The sequence below is a fragment of the Eutrigla gurnardus genome (assembly GCF_963514095.1).
Source record: "Eutrigla gurnardus genome assembly, chromosome: 12".
NCBI classification, from domain to species: Eukaryota; Metazoa; Chordata; class Actinopteri; order Perciformes; family Triglidae; genus Eutrigla; species Eutrigla gurnardus.
The window spans coordinates 3900662-3924445 of record NC_139926.1 but is presented as its reverse complement, the minus strand read 5'-3'; positions in this window follow the sequence as shown (position 1 = coordinate 3924445).

Genomic DNA, 23784 nt, shown 5'->3' with positions numbered 1-23784 from the left:
GACACCATCACAAACAGCATCCACTGTCGTTATGCAGCTAGTGCAGTGCTCTGCTCAGACTTTGCCTGCATGGACCCAAGAAACTTCCCTGAAATCAGGGATAAAGGGCTCCCAAAAACAGCTCTGGAGGAGGTTGCAGGCAGAACTGACTAGCCTTGCTAATCAGTGGGAGACACTGAAAATGGCACCTTTATCTAGCTATAAAGTCAGGACAGTCACTGAACTGTCAGAAGAGGGTGTGCACACTGAGGATCCTGAGGAGGGTCTGGAGATGGAGAACAGATGCTGCTCCTCTTGTAATAACTGTCCCATATGCTGCTATCACATCCTGTCTCGTTTCAACTTGCTCATGGATGCCTACCATGTCATTGGTCTAGCATACAAGTTCTTGCTGACCTTGTCTGTAACACAGGTGGCCTGTGAAAGGACCTTCTCTACACTGAAATATGTGAAGAACAGACTTCGGACCTCCATGAGCCAGGAACGCCTAGAGGCATTTCTGTTGATGTCAACAGAGAAGGAAATATTGATGGAACTGGACAATGAAGGCATAATTGACAAGGTGGCAGAATCCAGTGCTTTGATGCGCCACATGCTGACCTTCTAAGGCAGCATTTACAAACTGTGGGGTCCAGACCTATAAGTGGGTCACAGCAGGGGGCTAGGTCATATATTTACAACACTTTATTTTGACTATTATAATTTGTATGTAGAAAGAAGTTGAAGTTGTGTGCAAAGATGTTTCAGTCTCACTAGTATGTGTGATCTTCACCTATCTTGTCTACAGTATTATTTCATTTGAATATCAGTAGTTTGAAGACTAAAAACTGTAATATACTGTATTGACCATTTGCCATAGTGTCAATTATATACCTTTTTTTTTTAAATGGTAATGAGAGTCAATTTTATATTTTGCTTCAAAACATTTGGTGGGTCAATACCTCCACAGATGGGTCATGGCCTGAAAATGTCCGTGTGACATTAGGGTGAGTGTTGTAGTGACTATATTGGAGTGCATATTTGTTTTGAATCAGCCAAAAACATACTACTGTGTGTGTGTGTGTGTGTGTGTGTGTGTGTGTGTGTGTGTGTGTGTGTGTGCGTGCGTGCGTGCGTGCATGTGCGTGTACATGCGTGCCAATGCATGTAGGTGTGGGCGTGAACGTGCGCGTGTGGGCAAGGCCAGGGTGGCCTGGTTACATGACTGACTCCTGGCCTGAAAAAGTCTCCCAGTCCGGCCCTGGTGGTGGCCATGCTTCAGCTGGGCCCTGAACACTGCCATGGTGAACAGCTGGTGCTATTACAAGTACACAAGGCTGTATGTTATTTAGCGATATCACAATCGAGTTTGTGATGTTTGACTCGAGGTCATTGCTAGTGCTCTTCAGTCGACAAAAGGCAACAGTGATATCCAGACCAACATCACAAACTCAAGTGTGATATTGCTTTTACAGAACATTCTACATATGGGGTATGATGCTGTAGAAAGGATGATATTGATGATTCATCAATATCATCATATGCAAACAAAAACATGGCACATTCATGCATCTATCATGCTTGTTTTGTCATTCATTTAGGTCCTGGAAAAGCGGGGAGAAGGATCTCCTCTCCTTCCAGAGGCTGGTAGCCCAGACGCTACTCCTGCGCCATGGAACAAAGCCAAGTAGGCAGGGCAGAAGATCTTCGATGGCAGTGGCGATAACTGATGCCACCAGGGTCGATAATCTCAACCACTGGCCCTGCAACACTGGTAGCAGGTACAAGCGATGCAAGAAATGTGACGGATGCACATCATTTGCATGTGAAAAGTGTCATGTGGCACTACATGTGGAGTGCTTCAAGAAGTACCACACTGCGTAGAACATGCATGAAAGATAACGGAATGTATGGGAAGAAATGAGTTTTTAGAGGTTCAAAGAAAAAACAGTTTTTAGAGTTTTTGAGTATATGGGTATTTGAGAATATGTAGGTTATCTATTTCATATACATTGCATTTCTGTGACACAGAAATGATTATTTCTGTTCTGTTTCATTTGCAAAATCAGCAACAACATATGATTTTATTTCCACCAACTTGTTCCCATGCTTGTTTGGCGTTTTTTCGATTGGCAGTATGAATTCAATGTTCAACCTTTTGTTGTTATGTTTTAACCTGTTGGAGATTGTTTTTATATCATACAGACTTGGTCTGAGATGTATATCTGATACAAAGGTTATTTATGAATAAAGAAACCAGTTCAAATTGTTTGTTGTTTTGAATTTTATACAGGGGGAACCAAGGTTTGAACCACGATCATTAGCTACCTTCCTGGGATGATAATATCCATTGATATCCATGTACAATTTTACATATTTGTTTTGTTTTACACCCCCCATCCCCCCTCCACCTTTTTGTTATTATTCATTATGACTATATTATTAGTGTTATTACTATATTATTATTATTATTATTTCTATATCATTATTAGGTGACATTTGACCTAGTGACAAGCTGTGTGACTACTGGCAACAATTGTTGCCAGTCATAAAAATGCTATTTTCTTCAAAACAAAGTACAAAATAATCCTTGCACCAGTGTAGTAAGCACAATAAAGGTGCTGCTGTTTAAAAGCATCTGTTGTGTCGTGGTTAATACCTTATGTTGTATAAATATTGCTTAAGCTTAAAGCTGATCATTTTTACATTAGTTTTGCTAGTAGATGCAAAGGTGGTCTAATGTGGAGTTAAATTTACTTAGAACAAGCTAGGTAACAATTTCCACACAGAAATTGTTCGTAAATTTTACACAGTATATTCTCAGTCAACTCTACTTACAATTTAAGAATAGTTTCGAAAACACTGTTTTACTTACTTGCAATTTTTTGTATTTGTAACAAAATTTGACTTACTATTCCTTAGTAAGTTTTACTAGTTTTTAAATAAAATGTACACACTATTCCATAGTACGTTTTACTAGATGATTTTCACTGAATTTTACACACTATTCCTTAGTAAAGGTTACTAGTTTTTCACTCAATTTTATTCACAATTGCTGAGTATATTTTACTATTTGCTAGTTAAGTTTACTTGAGGGCTTTTCATAGAAACTGTTCTTAAATTGTAAGTAATGTTTACTTGAGAATTTGCTGTGTGAAATTTACTAAGAAATTCTATGTGGAAAAAGTTACCTAGCTTTTTCTAAGTAAATGGCACTCCACATTTTTATCAGTGTACTAGAATCAGTCTGGCAACCTTAAGATTGCCGGTTCGATCTCCAGCTCCTCCTAGCCGAGTGCCTGGTGTCCCTGAGCAAGACACCTCACCCTAATTGCTCGTGACGAGCTGGTTGACTCCGCCGTCGGTGTGTGAATGTGTGCGTGAATTGGTGAATCTCAGTCATTACTGTAAAGCGCTTTGGATAAAAGCGCTATGAGGACCATTTACCATTTGACGACACGGGAAGGTTCTCCCGCATAGGCAAGGCAACCTGGCTGCAGGTCTACCTCAAAGCAGATGAATATATTCTCAACAAGTTTTATCCTAGCCAATTTTAAACTTTTCTATAAAAGGATCTCCGCGTTATCTGACCAACTGCTTGTGATGTGTATAGTTTTTTTTAGCCGTATTGTGGATGTATTTCAATGGGATGATTAAAAAAAAAAAAAAAAAAAAAAAAAATGGTTTTGGAGGAACATGAAATATTAAAAGTGAACAACTTTTCATTACAATGAAGAAAACAACCACACCGGGTCATTTTTGATCCACTTATGCATCTATCCTCTATCCCTAATATCTAAATATTGAACCGAACTAACAGACAGTCTGCTGCACTGTAAGCACTCGACTCCGATATGTCACCCTGGCATATACGGCTCAAGAAGCAGACACCGATGAATCATTGCCTCCGATTAGAGAAGATTAGATTGGGAAACTAACACTATACTGCACAATAACCCACTGGAGAAATAACAACTCCCAGTGACCCACTGATAATATCAAAATGGCAGATAAACAAGATAATTTGACCCAGAAACAAACAAAAAAAATGGAGTGGGAGTCACTCGACAGAGGGAACAAAAAAAGCAAAAACTAAAACTACACACTCAAGATTCGGTCACAAAACCCAGAGAACCAACTGAAGGTGTTGACCCTCTGGACACCAAACACACTCTGATCAGGGATCTGCAACTCCCTTATATAACCACTGTGACTGATTGATTGCAGTCATCTGGCTGATTGCAGTCAGCTGAGGGAGATCATCACAGGTGCCCCTCAACTCCTGATCACCTGTGATCCAGTTCTACCCAAAGGGATCTGTGACAGTCCTGAACGAGTCACCAGCGGCAAGATATCTGTAGCACAGAAAACAAATAATTTAACTGAGTTGTAGTGAAGCAATGCAAGTGGTAGTCTACATTGCTCATAGTGGCTGTATTTTATGAATACAATGCACTGCTGTCATTAATAATAAACATCAGAAATAATAAATACCATTGTAGAAGCCAGTTTAACCACTTATTTATTTGTTTAACATTAATTATAAAGCATGCCTCTTCTGTATGACTTTCTTGAGTTTTGTGCCCTCTGCAGGTCAAAAGCCATTAAATAGGAGAGGGGCGGGAGAGGAGGTGTGGCTGACTGAGAGCACACAGCTTTTGACCTTGTCGGGCTTGCATGGATTGTTAATTGCGCAAGCTGTGATTCGTTAATTATATATTTAATATCCAGCATGCCTTATAATTTATTGAGCAGATAAAGGATCTGTACACTCTTATTTTTGGTAATTAAAACCAATCTATTTTTGGAACCCTGGATTTCTCGTGGACATTACTTTTTTGTTTATTGCAAGTCATAAAAGCGTCAAGAATCCCCCCCGTCGCCACCAAGTGACAAAAAAAAAACGCAGGACAAATCAGTCACTACATTAGTAAAAAGCTCGCTTTGCACCTTGGAAAACTCAAAGGATTACGTGGATTGGAATAAGCGACCAAAGCCGCAACAGGGGCCTGTACTACGAAGCGAGTTCAACATACCCAGGGTATCTTTCAGAGATCCAGTTTGAGTAACCCTAACAAAGGCAATCGGAGATAAGCGGTCACACGAAGCTGGTTATCAACTCGTTAACTCAACCCAGGGTTTACCTGTCCAGGGGCCTGTACTACGAAGCCAGTTCAACATACCAGGTATCTTTCAGTTATCCAGCTTAAGTAATCCTAACAAAGGCAATCAGAGATAAGCGGTCACACGAAGCTGGTTATCAAATCAAGTGTAGCGTTAGTTCTGGCAGGCCACGACGTCAAGCTCTAAATCAGCAGCAACAGCGTAGCTGTCAAAACCGATGAGATCAGCTGACGGCTCAGCTGACTCCCCGTGCTCGCTTCCTATTGGGAAATTGCATTCAGAGCGCGCTATTTAAACTGCTCTAGCCTGACCTCCCTCGTTGCTTCCTCTGCCGGCGTTTTCAACCCACCTCCACCCCAGCTCCTCCCATCATCTGTTATGTACCTTACCATTGTTCTTGTTGGTTGCTCTGCTCTGTCTGGGGGTTTTTCTTTGCTGCTACGCTCCCTGCTTATGCCGTTCATGATGGCTCATGAAGGGCAGGAAGGTGCTCTTCCTGCCTCAGGCTTTCCACGCAAGCGCGTGGAAGAGCAGGGAGTCCCAGAACAGTACCATACCGCCAAATGAAACTTGTGCGAATAAATAAAGATTATTTTTGACAAAGTGGTCCTGACTGAACTCAAGTCAACCCAGGGTTTCCCTGTTGAGCTATGAGCGCATGCACATGAAAGAGGCGGCGTTTGCAGCCTTTGACCAATCTCAAACATGGATCAGTCTACGGGCAGCGCATAATATGACTGCCCCATCGTAAGGACACTATTAGATCTGGGGCCTGTACTACGAAGCAGGATTTGGGCTTAGCGAGGTAACTTAAGCGTTAACCCAGGGTTTTCCTTCCTACGGCGCTGGTTCACTTCTTACCAGGGTAGATTGCCATGGTAACTTACACTGCAGAGCTAACCTGCTCCGGAGCAGGTTATGTTCCTGATAAGAGATCAGCGTGGAGAAAAACACCGCCTACTGACCAATCAGCTCTCTTGGTGCGCGGATAAAAAAAAAAAAAAAGCTTGGTGGATCGTGACAGGGTGTTCAGACACTGACAAACCGCTATTTCTGCCCCTGACGATGTTTTATTTATCAGAGATACAGATTATCATCGGAGGGAATGCCGTATCTGTGTCAGCATACAGTCACCACTTTGAATTATGTTTTTATATTTATTTTATTTGCTCCCAAGTTCGTTTTACACCGCCGGGATTGCATGACCAGACGCGTATTTCTCCGCGGCGGTCGACAAGCGCTTCTGCTCGGCTGTTGTTCATTCAGAGCTATTTTTTTTCATCAGGGACAAGTAAATAACCTCATAAAATAAATACGCCATGTTTCTGTAACCAAGAAGTTTGTACACTTCTTTTATTTATCCAGTGTCTCAGAGAGAGAGAGAGACACAGACAGAGAGAGAAAAGAGAGTGTGTATGGTAGTAGACAGTAGTAGTGTAGATATACAGTGTGTGTGTGTTTGTTTGTTTTTCCATCTCTCCACTCTGTTTAGATACACAAATATGATCGCATTTGTCAATCACGAAAATTGCTTTTATTTTGAAAATTTGCCGGATTGTCTCATGTTTCTTTGTGTGACTTCCTGCCAGAATTGAAGCAATCGCTCGAGGCTTGCGCACAAAATAGACCAGACGCAAAAAAAAAAAAAATTAACTGAACTAGTTCAGAATTGAAATGGTGAACTATGAACTTGAACAGTTCACTTTGAACATGTGTGAACTGAACTTTGAACTAGTTCACGAAAAGTGTGAACTTGCACAACATTGTTGCTCTGCCTCACATTGACGGGTTTTTCATGGTCTCCAACTAACTTTCACTGCATGAAAAGTCGGATTTTCGTCCCTGTAAATGCCCGGAAATCTCCCTAATTTTCGGGAGTTAACGACAATTTACAGGCTGCGAACGCCGCGTTCGTCTGTGCCGAAAATGGTCGGAAACGAACCACAGCGAAGGTTCTAATTAGCATATGAATAGCAGCGAAACCGCGCCTGGCCAGAGATGGCTTGAATATCCTCACTCAGGATTGGATGAAACCACTAGTTTTAAACAAGTATAATCGCTCGTGATTGGTTGGCAGATCTGGTCATTATAAATGTAAAGCCAACCCACGTTGGCAGATCTGTCACTATTGGTCAACCTGATGAGTCATTATAAATGTAAACCCCACCCCCGTTGGCAGATATGTTACTATTGGTCACACTGGGTCTTTTAAACAAGAATAATCACTAGTGATTGGTTAGCAGATCTATCACTATATATATATACATATATATATATATATATACATATATGTTTATATATATATGTATATTTATACATATATATACACACACATATATTTATTTTTATTTATTTATATATTTATAAATATAAATATGAATGAATTTATTGAGGAAAGGAAAAATTGCCAGGAGGAAGTATTCAAAGAAAGAGCTTTATTGACAACACAACACACAACTGTACAAATTTGCCCACACAACAAACAAATGAACTGGCGACATTCTGTCCGAATTTGGTCAATTTTACAGCCGCCTGCGGTGCGTGGCCCTGTACTTGGGAGTCTTCTCTAATCGCGACTGTAGAGTCGCACAGAGCTCTGTGAGCTCCTGGCTACGAGAGGATGGAGGTCGCACAATCCATCCAGACACCCCGCCAACGACACCGTCCTCCTCATCAGACATTATGTCTGTGGTGGCGCACTTCCAACGGTCCGCCTCATCGCCAGCAAGCACACTCCGTCTCGCTTCCAGCAGCTGTAAAACAATCAATAAAGACAATCAGTACTGCGCGATGCACTGCGCATGGACACAACACATCTATTAATGCACCTGAAAAATAGGTTTAGGTAGGTTTGGTCACATTGACCAAAAACGGATCTAATAAATCTAATAAGTCTTACCCTCTTTCTCCTGGAACGACTCCGAGCTGACCTCTTCACAGCTTCCGCCTGCGATGCGAGATCAGGCTGTGTGTGTCTGAAGCTCCTGCGTACCGTTTCATAGTATGTCTTACAGGCAGCTGGAAAACAATTAAATGAGTGGTATGAATAAGAAAACTTAAGTCACAGTAAAATTAAAACAAGGAAGAAGAAAACAGTAAAAGTTACTTACACACAATGGCGTCACTATCAGCGTCATAGAAATCCGGACTTGCGGACAAAGCTCCGAGCAAGTAAGAGGTCACAGCTTCGTTATGAGGCGAGGTTCGTCTGTGAAAACAAAATTAACAGTTAAGATCGGTATCTACTGTTAACGCATCTATTTCCTTTTACAGCAGAATGAAAGCATATTCTTTAAATCGTACCCTTGCTCCGGTTCGTAGCGCCTACAATTCGTCTCCGAGTTGTGAAGACGGCGTACTGTTTCCTGTAAAAGACCAACAACATACACTTAACAAAGCAACTTAACGTTACACTGGTTCCTCTCTCTTGTTCTTTTACAAGGCTACTATGCTACTTTTAGCTTGGACTATTAGCTTTTAAGCTACTTTTAGCTTGGGTTTGCTTTGCTAATTTTAGCTTAGCTAGCAGTCACCGAACATATTCTTACCGCACTCTTGGGATTGTTCACCCGTCTTCTCTTCTTCGAGTTAACGTCTCTTTAAGGAAGGACTTCTGTCTTTCAAGGCGTTCCACGGAGAACCTCGTCCACTGCTTACTAACAGAACAGATGGGTTCCATGTCCATAGTTCCACGGTGGTGATGGGGGTGACAGCGACGAAGCCCAGCCACTCCAGCAGTCCTGGGACATCCTCAGAGTCTCCAGCAGTCCTGGATATAAGAATTATAACATTTAAACCACATTTTCTTAAGTGAAGCCTCTCAGAGCAGCATTCCTCCTGCCGGTGTACTTCTCCTCATCGTTCCCTCCACTGAATGAGGCGCCCGGTGTCTGCATCCGTCCCTTTAACGGACAACGGTGCACGGCGTTATTAATCACCGTTAGTAAATATATAACCACGGTTTAACATAAGCACTATATTATTAGTTAACGTTGGTAAAAATGGCACGTTTTCCGCTTCGCTTGCGCTCGCTAACCCCTATGGTAAATTACCGTCAGTAGGCTAGCCGGCTGGCAGGACCTTCGATTCGTAACGTTAACGTACAATGCCAACAACAATAAAGTAACGTTCATTATCAATACGATTTAAAAGTCAGCTGGAAACATAAAAGTCATGTTACAGTATACTTACATGTGTACGCGGTTTGTGTCGGGCTGTCGCCAGAATCACCGCAGTCGTCCGCCATTATCCAAAACTTTTCAGAAGTCAGACGAGCCGCAATGCATTTTGGGGAAGTTGAGTAGATTTAGCAAGGTCCGCTGTATACTTTCTGTATAATTCTTGCCAATGCAGTATACATCCGGGCATTTCTCGCGTACACAAATTCACATACTATTGTATGTGAATGCACTACGTACTCAAATTTACGTCACAATTAAGTACGAGTAGGACGTTAGTATGGCATTTCGAACACAGCCGACATCTATGATCTATGAACCCATCCTTGACCCTCTAGCAGAACTACGACCAGCCATTATAAAGCAGTTTATAGTTGTTAATGTTGTGTCAAAAGGTACTGCATTTAAACATGTTATTGCGCAAGTTTCCTGGCTTCATCCCCATCCGGACAGACATTTTTATGGAAAGCCAATAGAAGTTTGGAGCTTGCAGGGAACAGACACGTCATACCCAGCATAATTTCTGCCTGTTGAGCGCATTGCTGGGAGATGTGTGGTTAACACATCCACTGTGCATTTAAGCAAGACCAAAGAAAGGGTCACTGTAGTCATGCCACTATGCACAGTGGTTGAGCTCTAGAAGACTGTGATTTTGTTTGCATGAATGTACATTTTACCTTTGTGGCAAAGCCTGATTAAAAGTAATTGTTGAAGCAAATTGTTTTGTGTATCTTTGAATGAAGATGAAATGAAGTTAACACCTTTCAGAAAAATGTCACCTGGGGTAAAACTCCCCCTGCTACCCTGATTTGCATTTGTATAGCTCACAGCATTTTCATTTACATGTTAAAGCCTCCCCTAGGATTACGGGGAGGGGGGTCATGGGGGGACAACTGCCAAGCAAGGCCCACGTCAATTCCCGGCAATTCACGTCAGTTTTCGGTGTTTCCTGCAAATTGCCGTGTGCAGTCGTAAACCTGAACTTCCACGGCAATTTACAGGGCCGCTAACTGACAAAAATCCCACTTTTCATGCAGTGTTTGCATTGCGGGCATCCCCAGAACGAGAGAGATGTCGGCTGTGTGGTGTGTTACATGAGCGTTGAAAATCCGATCCGCTCGATTGCATCAAAACAACTATAAAAGATGAACTTTTGCTTGTCTGGCATATTTACACGATTCTTCAACCGCTGTGCATCATAGAAATATTGATGATGGCGGCCTCGTATGAGCAACTACTGGCTTTTTAGCCTCTTCGGATCTATGCTTTGAGCTTGCTAAATCCTCCTGCGGCACATCACCCTGGTAACACATCACGTCTTTTCTGCCTTGCCAGCTCCGTTTACAATGAATGCCAGCTTGCCTCGTCTCGCCTCTGATGCGGCTCTGTGACAACCTCTGTTGCCATTCCTTTTCGCCTTGGTAGCGTTTACATTGACGATGGGGCAGAAAAAAGGAGTGATACTCCTGCAACGAAAAGGCAGCGTAAAAGGGTTGGTGTGAAAGCTCCATTGGGACCTTAGATTAACTCCTGGCTGACCCTGCATTCTCAGATTGGAGGATACAGATGGTCAGACAAGCAAGAATGAAGGCTCCCCAGCAGGTAAACAATCCTGAGCTGTGATTGGACTGATGTGAGTGTGTGTGGGGGCAATCATCCAGTCAAGTTGCTGTCGGTTTGCTCTGAGGTTGTAACTGGTTGTATGTTTGGCTGTGGCAATGATCACACTGGTCCAGGAACACATAATACAAATTATAAAAAGAGTGAAAATAACTAATCCCACTGAGCAATTTTACATCTAAAATGCATTTATCAAATTTGATATTGGATGTTTATTGGTCTGCAGGCATCTAGTATAAATTAAGGTGTTAAAAAGTGGAACTTAAGTAGACGTCTATAGATGTCTACTTAATCCATAGACTAATAATAGGAGGTAATCATCATGACGCCACCCATTGGTTTGAAGCTTCAAGTTCTGCATTTTTCCCATACCCGTCTTGGATTTTTGGAGTGGGACTGAAGAGCGGTGGATCTGGCGAACACAAGTGGCAGAACGGCATCCCAAGCAGCAACCTTACACAAGTTTGGTGTGGATGCCACATTAGTCTATACGAGTGTAAAAGCACAGAGACACAGTTTAAAAGAATTCTAGTGCTCAGTGGGATGTTATAGATAAAGAACATACTTATTTTAGATATTTTGTATTGTTAACTATCAAGTTAAATAACTGTAATCAAATACATAGTATGCAAGTACATGCCCCTCTAGATTTAGTTTGTTTTCATGCCAGTTTCATTATGCATTTATCATGTTTTTGGTTTTATTTTTAAAATAACCGAATAATTCTTTAGTCATTGTTTCCCCATTTTTCAGTGGGGTTTCGTTTCATTATCACTGTGCAATTGAACTCAACATGGAATAGACAACTTTTAAATAAAGAAGTGGTTAAAAAGAATTATTGCAAAGCGTATAATATCCAATGACTGTAGTAGATGATAATGATTCCTAGATAATGATGCACTTACATTAAGTAACACAAACAAGCACTTCTGCTTCCTATACTACTTCACAGAATGAACAAGGCAAGACATGAGCCATCGCACAAGTGATATGTGTAAAGAATGTGGGTCTCATGTCAGTCACCATTACCACAAATCACCAGATAATCCTTGTCCCCGGGGCAGAGTGCACTTGCAGCTCTGCAGCCAACGCTGTGCTCGGTGTCACAGCTGAGGGAAGCTTTTATGAATGAACACAGGTCAGAACACAGGTACAGAAAATATAGATGCTTGTTACTAGACTACTTCAGTTGATTCTCAAACACAGGTGACTTTGACTCACGTGCAGGACAAATTATGATACAGATGTAGGAAGTATTAACCCCCAGTTCTTTTGTTGGAATCCCAAGGATAAACCGGAGAACTCTTCAGTTCACAGATATAGTATTTATTCAGGTCACAGGTAAATTATGGCAGTGCTGGGCTCGGAATGGCAGAGCTCGCGCAGGATCTCAGTCAAAGTGAGCCCCGTTTCTGGGTGCTGGTTCCATTTTATCTTCTTGGGCTGAGACTGCCCATACAGAGGTTCAACTTTCATGCAACCGAATCTCACTGGTCAGTTATCTCTGACGTGAAATGTAATATGAATCATGTATGGGTGTTGTCCTTGAGGCGTGTATCTATTCTAGCAAACCTAACTGTCAGAACAAAGAGGGCCTTGAAGATTCAACTGGTTCCTGCTTATCAGTTTAACTGTCACACTGCTCTAATGAGCACAACCAGTGATTTATACGAGTTCAGTGAAAAAGTACAAGTCTAAAGTGAACAAAGTAAAAGCCAATTCTAACAGAAGGCTTACTGCAAAGTAGATACATGCTGACATCTCTCTCTGTATGGAGAAGCTATGTCCCATCCATTCTGGTGTCCCACCTTCTTTTGGAAAATAAATGGACAGTAGGCAATGGAAAGAGACAAATACTGTTTTGATCCTGTTTGAATTGCACCATGAATTACATGTTTGTCAATCTGAAAAGATCATTCCTCAAATTCAGAAAGTCTCCGTGTGTCTGTAGTATCAATGAGTTTAGTGTGAAACCGCTCAGTGAACTACATCTATGGTCTCACACAATAGTAATAATAATAGTAATAACAATCAGCAGAACCTTACTGGATCTGGATCCATCTGGATTCTGGGGTGAAGCTGTGAACAAAGTTAACGTCATAATTCAAGGTCAACTTTACAGCTAAGTGTTAGAGTCATCTTAGTAGCTAAGTGCATTGGTAGCATGGTAGTGAGGTTGCCATGTAGAGATGGGAAAGGGTTCTCTCACGCACTCAACTGACCTGAATCCGTTAAAGGTTCCGGGAGTGTTGCATCTGCTGTCTCCATTCACCTTCATCACTGCTGCAACAGTATACTAATTAAAAGATTAATTGTGTCACTTGTGGTTCAAGAGAAGGTGGTTCAGTGTTTGCTGCTGAGTTCATCACTGTGTAAGTGAAACTTCCGCGTAGCACGAAGCACCACAGAACAGAAGACTCGCTCTCATGGATCACTCAGTGAAAGTTCCTTCATAACAACAGACCCAAACTCGCAAAGTCTGACAAATCTGCTTCCTTGAAACTTAGAGCAGACTTAAATTACTGACAAATAACATTGATATAATTATAATCAAAATAATAATTATTAATTATTAAAGTAATTTTAGTCTTATCCTTATTTTCTCCAAAGGCCAATTCATTTTGCAGCAAATGTTGTTGCCAGGGTGATTTCTCGACAAGCCCCCTCACCCAGATAATGGACCGTTCTGATTGGAAGGTCAAGGGTTAGTCCCCACCCCCTCCCCCCTGTTGTCCCCACTCCCCATGATCAGATTAAACTGTGTCAAACCTCAGCGAGAGAGAGAGACTGATTATGTATTTGAAGATGAGTACAGAAAAAGTAATAAATTATGCCAAATGATGCCAATATTGCAGAAACCTAATATCTGTTCATGGGGGTGGTGCATCAAATATGAAGAGGCACTTAAAATCCAAACACCCCACTGTGCTTTTACGCGACACTCAAGCAAAAGAAACCGGGACAGCAGCAGCAATCATCAATAACAACATCTGCAACTGCATCTGCCGCATTAACTAGCACAGGGGGGCCAACCAACACAGCAACTCAACCTTTGACAGCGGTTAAAACCACAGCAACAATAACAAAAAGGCCAATACAAACATTGATGTGAGGGTTCGTCAAAAGGCCCATTCAGCCACTGCAAAGTAAACTGGACCAGGCTCTGGTAAAAATGATTTCAACAGATTTTCAACCATTGTTGAGGACAGAGGATTCCAGGAATACACTCAAGTGTTGGACCCATCAAATGTGCTGCCAAACAGAGGTACCATTTCCAAAGAACTACTGCATAACCTTTTTGAAAGAGCCGATATCCAAGAGTAAATCAAGGCTGCCACTGTGGCATGCATAACAATAGACTGCTGGATTTACAACACAACCACAAGTTTGTTTAGTAGTGACTGTAACCCAGCTAGCAATTTTTGGTTCTAAAAACATTCTGACAATGTTACCTATAATGTTGTTACAATGTTTTTAGCGGGAAGTTTTCTTTAAGTTCCCGGAATGTTCTGGAAGAACGTTCTATAAAAACATTATAAAACTGTTTTGTAATAACCTTCTTAAAATGTTGAATGAAAATATTGCCATAACATTATACCATAATGTTTTAATAATGTTTTTAGCGGGAAGTTTTCTTTAAGTTCCCGGAATGTTCTGGAAGAACGTTCTATAAAAACATTCTAAAACTGTTTTGTAATAACCTTCTTAAAATGTTGAATGAAAATATTGCCATAACATTATACCATAATGTTTTAATAATGTTTTTAGCAGGAAGTTTTCTTTAAGTTCCCGGAATGTTCTGGAAGAACGTTCTAAAAAAACATTCTAAAACTGTTTTGTAATAACCTTCTTAAAATGTTGAATGAAAATATTGCTTTAACATTATACCATAATGTTTTAATGATGTTTTTAGGGGTACGTTTTCTTTAAGTTCCCAGAATGTTCTGGAAGAACGTTCTATAAAAACATTCTAAAACTGTTTTGTGATAGCCTTCTTAAAATGTTGAAATGAAAATATTGCTTTAACATTATACCATAATGTTTTAATGATGTTTTTAGGGGTAAGTTTTCTTTAAGTTCCCAGAATGTTCTAAAAGAATGTTCTATAAAAACATTCTAAAACTGTTTTGTGATAACCTTCTTAAAATGTTACAAATGACTGCTACAACATTATGTTCTTTAAAATGTGTACAGCTGACAGTTTGAGAATGATACCACTTCAGGACTGGGTGACATGCTTTGGAAAAAAAATCTATAAATGTTATGTTACAATATTTAAACAATGAAATATTATGACATCACCATTCAATTTCAAGATTAAAGTTTTCTGAGTGACCACTACTACTACTTCAAGATAGAATTGGAATATGAACCCATGTAAATGTTTCACAACACTTTATTCAAAACACAGAGAGAGCTGGCAAACACACTTTTTTTTCCAGACAAAACTCCTTCAACAGAAAGAGAGAGAGCTGGCAAACACTTTTTTTCCAGACAAAACTCCTTCAACAGAAAGAGAGAGCTGGCAAACACACTTTTTTTTCCAGACAAAACTCCTTCAACAGAAAGAGAGAGCTGGCAAACACACTTTTTTTCCAGACAAAACTTCTTCAACAGTAAGAGAGAGCTGGCAAACACTTTTTTTCACACAAAACTCCTTCAACAGTCCCTGGAGTCCACTATTAATTGTTTGTGTCTGATGCCTCTGTGGGGCTCCCGGCAGACACTGCAGGATGGGAGTCATCTGGACCGAGTCTTGCCTCATTCACCTGCATTATAACAAAAAAAGTATTTAAAATCATAACTGTGGTACCCGTCTAATTTACAGAACATTAATTATTAAGTAATTACTGGAAATAACCAGTAATATCCAACTAAAGCAGATACAAAAAAGTAAGGTAATATAGTGATAATGATACAATGACTAGTAATTACTATACTATTAGCACTATATAATATTCAAGTAAACAGGGCAAAGTCAAATAATGACAGTTTCTCCGTGTAGACTCACTTTACAACGACAATGGTTACCAACTTGATTTGTTAAGTCAGAATCTTAGCTTTGTGCTCTTTGCACGTTCACATTAAAACTAGACGTTTGGCATCATATGATTCTACTTACACATAAAATACAGCAAATGTTGGCTGCTTATTTCAGCCAAGAGGAAGAGGTTAATGGAGAGCTATGAGGAATTCCAAAAATTAATCACATTCATAAGAACACTGTTGCTGCAAATATGGATGGAGAGGTCTGCTGGTTTAATTTCAGACAGCTGAACATTGCCCAACATTTAAATGTGAACTTTATCCCCACTACTGTCATATTTGACTTTATTACTATTCACAATTTTCGAACTCCAGTGTGCAAACTCTGAGTTAAAACCTGAACTCTGGGTTGACTAATTCTGAACTCTTAAACTCAGAGTTTTCCATAGACTCTAGATCTACATGTAGATGCATTTGTTGACCCTTTGTGAACTTTAGACCTGTACCTGAACCCAGGGGCGACCCATTCAATTATGGCATGAGTTTGCTCAGCTAAACAACTGGGCCCTTGAAGGATATGGGCTAAATAAAAAGAGTGCAAAGGGTGCTGAAGAAAAATTTACTCGGTTCCACCTTTTGCAGACCCGCAGAGAGCAGGCCCCTCTAGTATATTAATCTAGAGAAGGGCTCCGTATCAAAAGTGCATAGAAAAGAGCTCTGTACCTCAAGTGCAAAGAGAAGGGCTTTGCACCCACGATGAGATTGTTTTGCTGGTGACTAGTAATTTTACTTCCGAACGGATTGACGCCGCCAAGAAGGCTTTGTTTGAGGTGTGCCCTGACACTTCTCAGCGCTGTACTGCCTTCAAAGGCCAACAGAAAGATACTAATAATGTTAAATTGTGCATGAAAGTGCTAAACGAGTGTGGGGAGGATATCCCGAGATTTGTGTCCTACTTTTTGGACGATCTGCCACCCGTCTCGTTCAATCATATAGATGTTTCAACACTGCTCGGCAGAATGCAACAAATAAATGTAACCCCTATAAAAATACAGGCTTACTAAATGTATTTGTTACGGATTAATGTTCAACAGTTCATTTTTGTTGTTGTTTCATGAAGAGAGTTGTAGTTGCCTGATGTGACCACAGGAGGGTGTTTTATGCATGCTGGGAAACAGACGGACTAGAATTTCTCCGACACGGATGCTGCCGTGAAAAATTGCAGAGCAAGATTGTGGATGTGTTGTGGAAGAGTACGGTTTTATTTTCACAGTACGACTGTACGGTTTTTTACGTTTTCCCGAGGGAGTGCCCGCACGACTGTAGCCGGAGCAGATGATGCTTTGTTTTGTATTCTAACCGAGGACTCCGGTGAGTTGTTGTACTATGTTCTGGCGATACGCTACTATGCTAAGTTGCTAACGGCTAATGAGACGTGAATTTTCCGTTGTTATTAATGCAGGATGTTAAACACTTATGTCATAAAACCAATCGGAGTTGATTGTAAATGTTCTTAAGATGTTGTAATGAGTCAATATGCTAAGTTTTGAGTTGGGAAAAGTGCATTTATTTTACGAGTGCCACGGTAATTTTTGCTGCGTCATTCCGACGCCACGTTCAATGTTAGTGAGTGAAAAGGGGCTCAGTGTCTGCCAAAGCGACATGATATGTGCTCACACACAGGTTTTCGCTGATTTTTGCAATATGGTGTGTTCAAATTCATTTTTGAATTGATGAGAGATGTATTTTGTGAATGTAAATAAGAAACATGATTGAATGAAGATTAGAATTGATTTGTGTAACATGATTCATACAGTACTGTTACATAGACACATTAATGGTGACTCAAGGTTTTAATATCTCATCCTACCTATTATTTTGTGGGCAGTATTGTAGGTTACATTCAGATAGATATAATTCGGTACAGAAATTCATGACTGCTGGTGACTATAGCTGTGTCCCAATTCAGGGGCTGCAGCCTTCGGAGGACCCAGCCTACGCGGTCTCCGGAGGCCACGGCTTCGGAGACTCCTCCGGAGGCTGGGTCAACGGTCGGTAAACGGGACGGTCTAGCCTTCGGAGCATTTCCTGATTGCGTCACGACATCATCACGTCTGTCGGCCAAGCGGGAAAAACGCCGGTCACAACAAAAATACAAACTGACATACGACACAGAAAATACAGACAGACAACACAGAAAATATACAGACATATGACAGAAAATATACAGACAGACGACACAGAAAATATACAGACAGACGACACAGAAACTTAACGGACAGACGACGACGATGATGGACCCGGAGATTTTGTTTTTGTTTTTTTTAATTTACTGGTTGTTGGAGGAAGAGGAGAGGCGGCTCCGGCGAACCAACCGGCGGCGACTGGTCTATCTCCGGCTGGGAGAGAGCCGTAGGGATGTAAGTTGACGTTAAACCTGTTGTTCATATATAGCGTAGTCCATGGTAATTAACATACCCCTTAATTAACGATACCGTGAAGTGACAAGCCATATTAAGTATAGATTGACATGGTTAATGTCATTTCACAACGAGATTTGATACAGGGTTCGTACAGGTGCTTAAAATCTTTGAAAATGCTCTACTTTTAATGCTGTGTTTTTCAAGGTCTGAAAAGTGCTTGATTTTAGTTTAAAGACCGTGTAAAGCAAATTCAGCCATTTTCTTCTAAACACATTAAATAGGTCATAAATGTATTCCCTTAAAACATGTAAAAAGTAATTCAACCATTTAGAATGTAATTATGGAGCTAGGCTGCCAAACTGTTTTTCTACATTTCTGTGTCCAGGATTTAATGGGCGGGTCAGCTAAGCATAGCCGCGTTACGTAACGCGGCTATCATTAGCATAAACCCCGCCCTGCTGCGCCATCTGTATAAATACGTTCAGCGCACTAGCTTCGGTGGTTTTCCCGCTCGCTCTCGTCTCGAGTCTCTAGCATCGCTTACTATAGTTTGCAGCTAGCTAACCAGTCAACCAGTCAGCTAACCAGTCATGTCTCCTCCAAGTCGCTCTTGCATCTTTCCTGGATGCCACAGTGTGCAGGGTAATGGCTCAGTTAGCTTATTTAAGTTTCCTACCAACGACAACCTAAGGAAACGGTGGATCGATTTTGTCAAGAGGAGCTGTGGAGAGTTCAAAATCACCACCAACACCCGTCTCTGCAGTGTCCACTTTACCCCCGATAGTTACAGCAACTATCACCAGGTAAAGTCTGGATTTCTGAATTGTCCGTTGATGCTGGTCAGTGGGGCCGAACCGACCCTCTCCGTCCCCGGCTTGCATCCTCCCGTCCAGCCGACAGCAAGTGCCACCATCACGACCACCGCCATTATGTGCCCGCCAGCGACCGTCTCCTTCCCACCGACAGCGGCTGCCACCATCACGACCACCGGCAATATGTGCCCGCCGTCCGCGGCTGCCAGCATCACGGCCACCGGCATTACGTGCCCGCCACCGACCCTCTTCTTCCCGCCGTCAGCGGCTGCCACCATCACGACCACCGGCATTACGTGCCCGCCACCGACCCTCTTCTTCCCGCCGTCAGCGGCTGCCACCATCACGACCACCGGCATTACGTGCCCGCCACCGACCCTCTTCTTCCCGCCGTCAGCGGCTGCCACCATCACGACCACCGGCATTACGTGCCCGCCACCGACCCTCTTCTTCCCGCCGTCAGCGGCTGCCACCATCACGGCCACCGGCATTATGTGCCCGCCGTCCGCGGCTGCCAGCATCACGGCCACCGGCATTATGTGCCCGCCACCGACCCTCTTCTTCCCGCCGTCAGCGGCTGCCACCATCACGACCACCGGCATTATGTGCCCGCCACCGACCCTCTTCTTCCCGCCGTCAGCGGCTGCCACCATCACGACCACCGGCAATATGTGCCCGCCGTCCGCGGCTGCCAGCATCACGGCCACCGGCATTATGTGCCCGCCACCGACCGTCTCCTTCCCAAAGACAGCGGCTGACACCATCACGACCACCGGCAATATGTGCCCGCCACCGACCCTCTTCTTCCCGCCGTCAGCGGCTGCCACCATCACGACCACCGGCATTACGTGCCCGCCATCGACCCTCTTCTTCCCGCGGACAGCGGCTGCCACCATCACGACCACCGGCATTATGTGCCCGCCAGAGAGTGTAAGTGTGTGCTTATGTTATAAATATTGTACTCGTTTAATTAAATGCATTTTGCTGAAGGTGCAAATCCCGAAAGTGATTTTACATCGTGCATTCAGTCATGCCCATGTAATGTTAGCAAATGTTATTGCATTTAATCATGACATGAATTGGCCTCATTCCCCGAGTCCATCTGACAGCACAATGATAATCCACAGGTAATATTTTATGTGCATCAATATATAGCTATGACAAGGAATTATATGTAGACCGGGGTTTTACGTTTGTGTGTATTGTAAAACACACCCCTCCCGTGGTGGGCGTGGTTTCAGCGCCTCTAACTGACACGCCCCCAGCGTTTCACAGCAGAGAGAAGTGCTTGTTTTTCCATGATTTTGAGACCTAATTTTATATACTTAGCATTTTTTTTAATCTTTCAAATTTGGCTCAGTGGTCAATGATGCATATTACTGTGGTGTGACAAACTCATAACACAAATTTTTTGCTGCTTTACACGGACTTTAAATGCTTGGCTTTTAAAGTGATTGGATTGAATAGTAAAATGTGTATGAACCCTGTAAATAACCATAACTAAATATAATATTAAAATGTGTCTTTAAACATCAAAACCATATTGAGAAGCCAAAGTGGATAGATGGACAGATAAAGTATCATTAGTCTAAGCTTTAACATTAATTACAATTGTCATATTGACTAAAATTCAGTAGCTATTGTTTAACCATTTATGATGTCCTCCTGTTCTTACCTTCCTTTCTCCATCCAGACAAGGCCACTGTACACTCGGATAAATCTCAACAACCCCATCTTCACAATTTTCTTTGATGATCATGACACCACACCAGATTTCAGGCTGAGCAGAGAGTCCCTGGCGGTGCTGCTGGACCTTCTCCACCAGGAGAGACGGCATGGATGGGGTGCCACCATTGAAACCTTGGTCTTCCTCTTCTGGCTGGCGAGTGCGACATCGTACCGGGTGGTCTCACGGGTGTTCGGGATTCCTCGCTCCACTGTCCACCGCATCGTCCATCGGGTTACTGAGGAGGTGGTGGCCCTCCGCCACAGGGTCATCTACCTCCCCCAGACCGCCGACGACCTGGCAGCAGTAACCCAGGGGTTTGCAGGACTGGCAAGACACCGAGCTTTCCGCAAAGCTGCGGGAGCAATCGACGGCTGCCATGTCAGGATGGTGCCACCAAGCGGCCCTGATGGTCACTGTTACAGGAACAGGAAACTGTTTCCATCAATCATCCTGCAGGCAGTTTGTGACCATCAGGGCCGCTTCCTCGACACGTACGTGGGCTGGCCGGGGTCAGTGCACGACTCCAGGGTCCTCCGGCACAGCCCACTGTACAGGCGTGGCACCTACCCTCCTCCAGGGTACTTCATCTTGGCAGATGGCGGGTACCCGTGCCTCCAACATCCACTCCCCCTCATCACTCCCTACAGGCGGCCGGTACAAGGTGTGGCAGCCCAGCGCTTTAATACCCATCATTCCAGGGCACGCTCCATCATAGAGCGTGCCTTTGGGATGATGAAGACGAGGTTTAGGTCCATCTTCCTCAAAGCGCTGGAGGTACACCACACCTTTGTGCCTCAGGTATGTCATTACACAACAGAATTATTGTTAAATGGTGAATACCAGTAAATGAATTTAAATTTAATTATAATTACATTTAATTAATCTTTTTTCTTCTTCTTTTCTACAGGTCATAACAACTGGTGCCGTCCTGCACAACATCTGCCTGGGTGCCGGTGACATCATGGCCCCAGAGGATGACGTGCAGGACGACATGCCGGAGGATGAGGGGGAGAACGGGTTGGAGGCAGCCAGTGGTGCACCGTGGCGGGACCAGCTGTCTGCCGAGGTGTCTGCCCTCGAGGAGGGTGTCCTCGACCATGATTACCTCTAGAGGGCAAGTAAAATAATTGTGAAGCTGTTCCTATTTTAAATGTTTTGTACACATTTTGGTTTGTTTAAGTAATTAGTGGTGGGATGTTATGCAGTGGTATTATTAGTATTTTTTATTCTTGCCCCTCCTTTTAAACATTTTCAGTGACATGGCAGCCGTCGATTGTGTCAGCCCTGCAAACCCCGTTGATGGACGATGCGGTGGACAGTGGAGCGAGGAATCCCACACCCCCAACCTACCAGATGTCCCGCTCGCCAGCCAGAAGAGGAAGACCAAGGTCTTTGTGGCATCCCATCCAGCAGCACCACCAGGGACTCCTGCTCAGCCAATAATTTTTACTGTATATATGTTCTGTCAATTTCTGATCTTTTGTAAATAGTTGCAAATGATATGCCCACTTGTAAATAATTTAAAATGTTATTTTGTATCATTATCCTGTCTTTGAAATAAATTATATTGTCACTGAAAAGTAGTTCAAAAGTTTACTTACGTTGTAAATAAGAAATGGAACAGAAAATAGACCAAGGTTACAAGACTGTAATTTAGAACAATAGAATAATTTTATTAACAATTTAAATGAACAACAAAGAACTAATGAATTGAACAGAAAAAAAAAAAAATTAACGCCTCTCCACCATCCTCTCTAACAAACCAAAAAGTCTCTCCATTCTCTCTCTGCTCTCTCTTTCTCTCCTTGCCTCAGCCTCCCTCTGCATGTGCATATCCTCCTTTATGAGCTCTAATAGCTCATCCTTTTCCCTTCTCCTCTTCCTGTTGCCTGTTGATGGCCCTGGCTGTCTTTCCTCATCCTCCTCGTCCTCCTCCTGCTGCTCACCCACTGCAGCACCTGGCCCTGGTGTGTCCTCAGGGATGGAGGCGATTAGGACAGGCGGCGCAATGGACGGCCGCTGTCCTAACACCTCGTCCATGAGGACAAACCAGGGCCAGGTGGCAGCAGTGGAACTCCCACCAACTCCCTGCCCTGTCCCTGGGTCTTTGCAATCCTAAGGCAGAGGAATCACTTCACAATCACATCAACAACAGCAATGTGTGTTTATTGAAAGTGTCTTGAAAAAGGAGTGTTTCATGGACTCAAAAAGAGGTGCTCTTCGGAATGGGATTTATGTAGTGATAAAGAAACTGAAAATGAATGTCTGACTCCCTGATGAAGGCTTGATGCCAAAACACATTGAAAGACTGCGTTTTTAATGTTTATATGACCATGACATGAGGTGCCTTGGAGGTTTTTTCTACGTTCCTTCATCAAAGTATTTATTAGCTTGGGTAAAACAAATTTAGTTTCTATGTCATTATCCAAACCTGCACATACTTTGTATTTTTTTTTTAGGTTGTCCCACTTCTTTTTAGCCTGGTGGGGCTCCACCTTCCCCTCCAGGCCCATTTTCTGCAGGATTGTTCTAAACAAGACAGAAGCATTGACAAAAAGTAAACACACAAGATCACATAACAAATATGTAAAGATTCATCAGTGACATCAGACAGACAAAAAATTCCCACCCCCATCCTAAAACAACGTGATCCACATGTTTATATTTGTACTTTGATCTTTGTACAGGATTTGGGTTCATTTATTTAACTTTTATATACAAATATGTATAGAGAACAAATGGGCTATTTATTTACAGGGATGCAAACTTGTCACCTTTCGGCGAAATTCGCCGTTTTTGTTCCGAAAAAGGTCATTTGTGTGATTCATGGAGATCTGCAATAAAAATATTTATTCCAAGCTTGTTCGTTTGGCCAACCCGTGTAATCATGTCATCTTCGGGTCTGTAGCTGCCTTGATGCCGTACTAGACAGG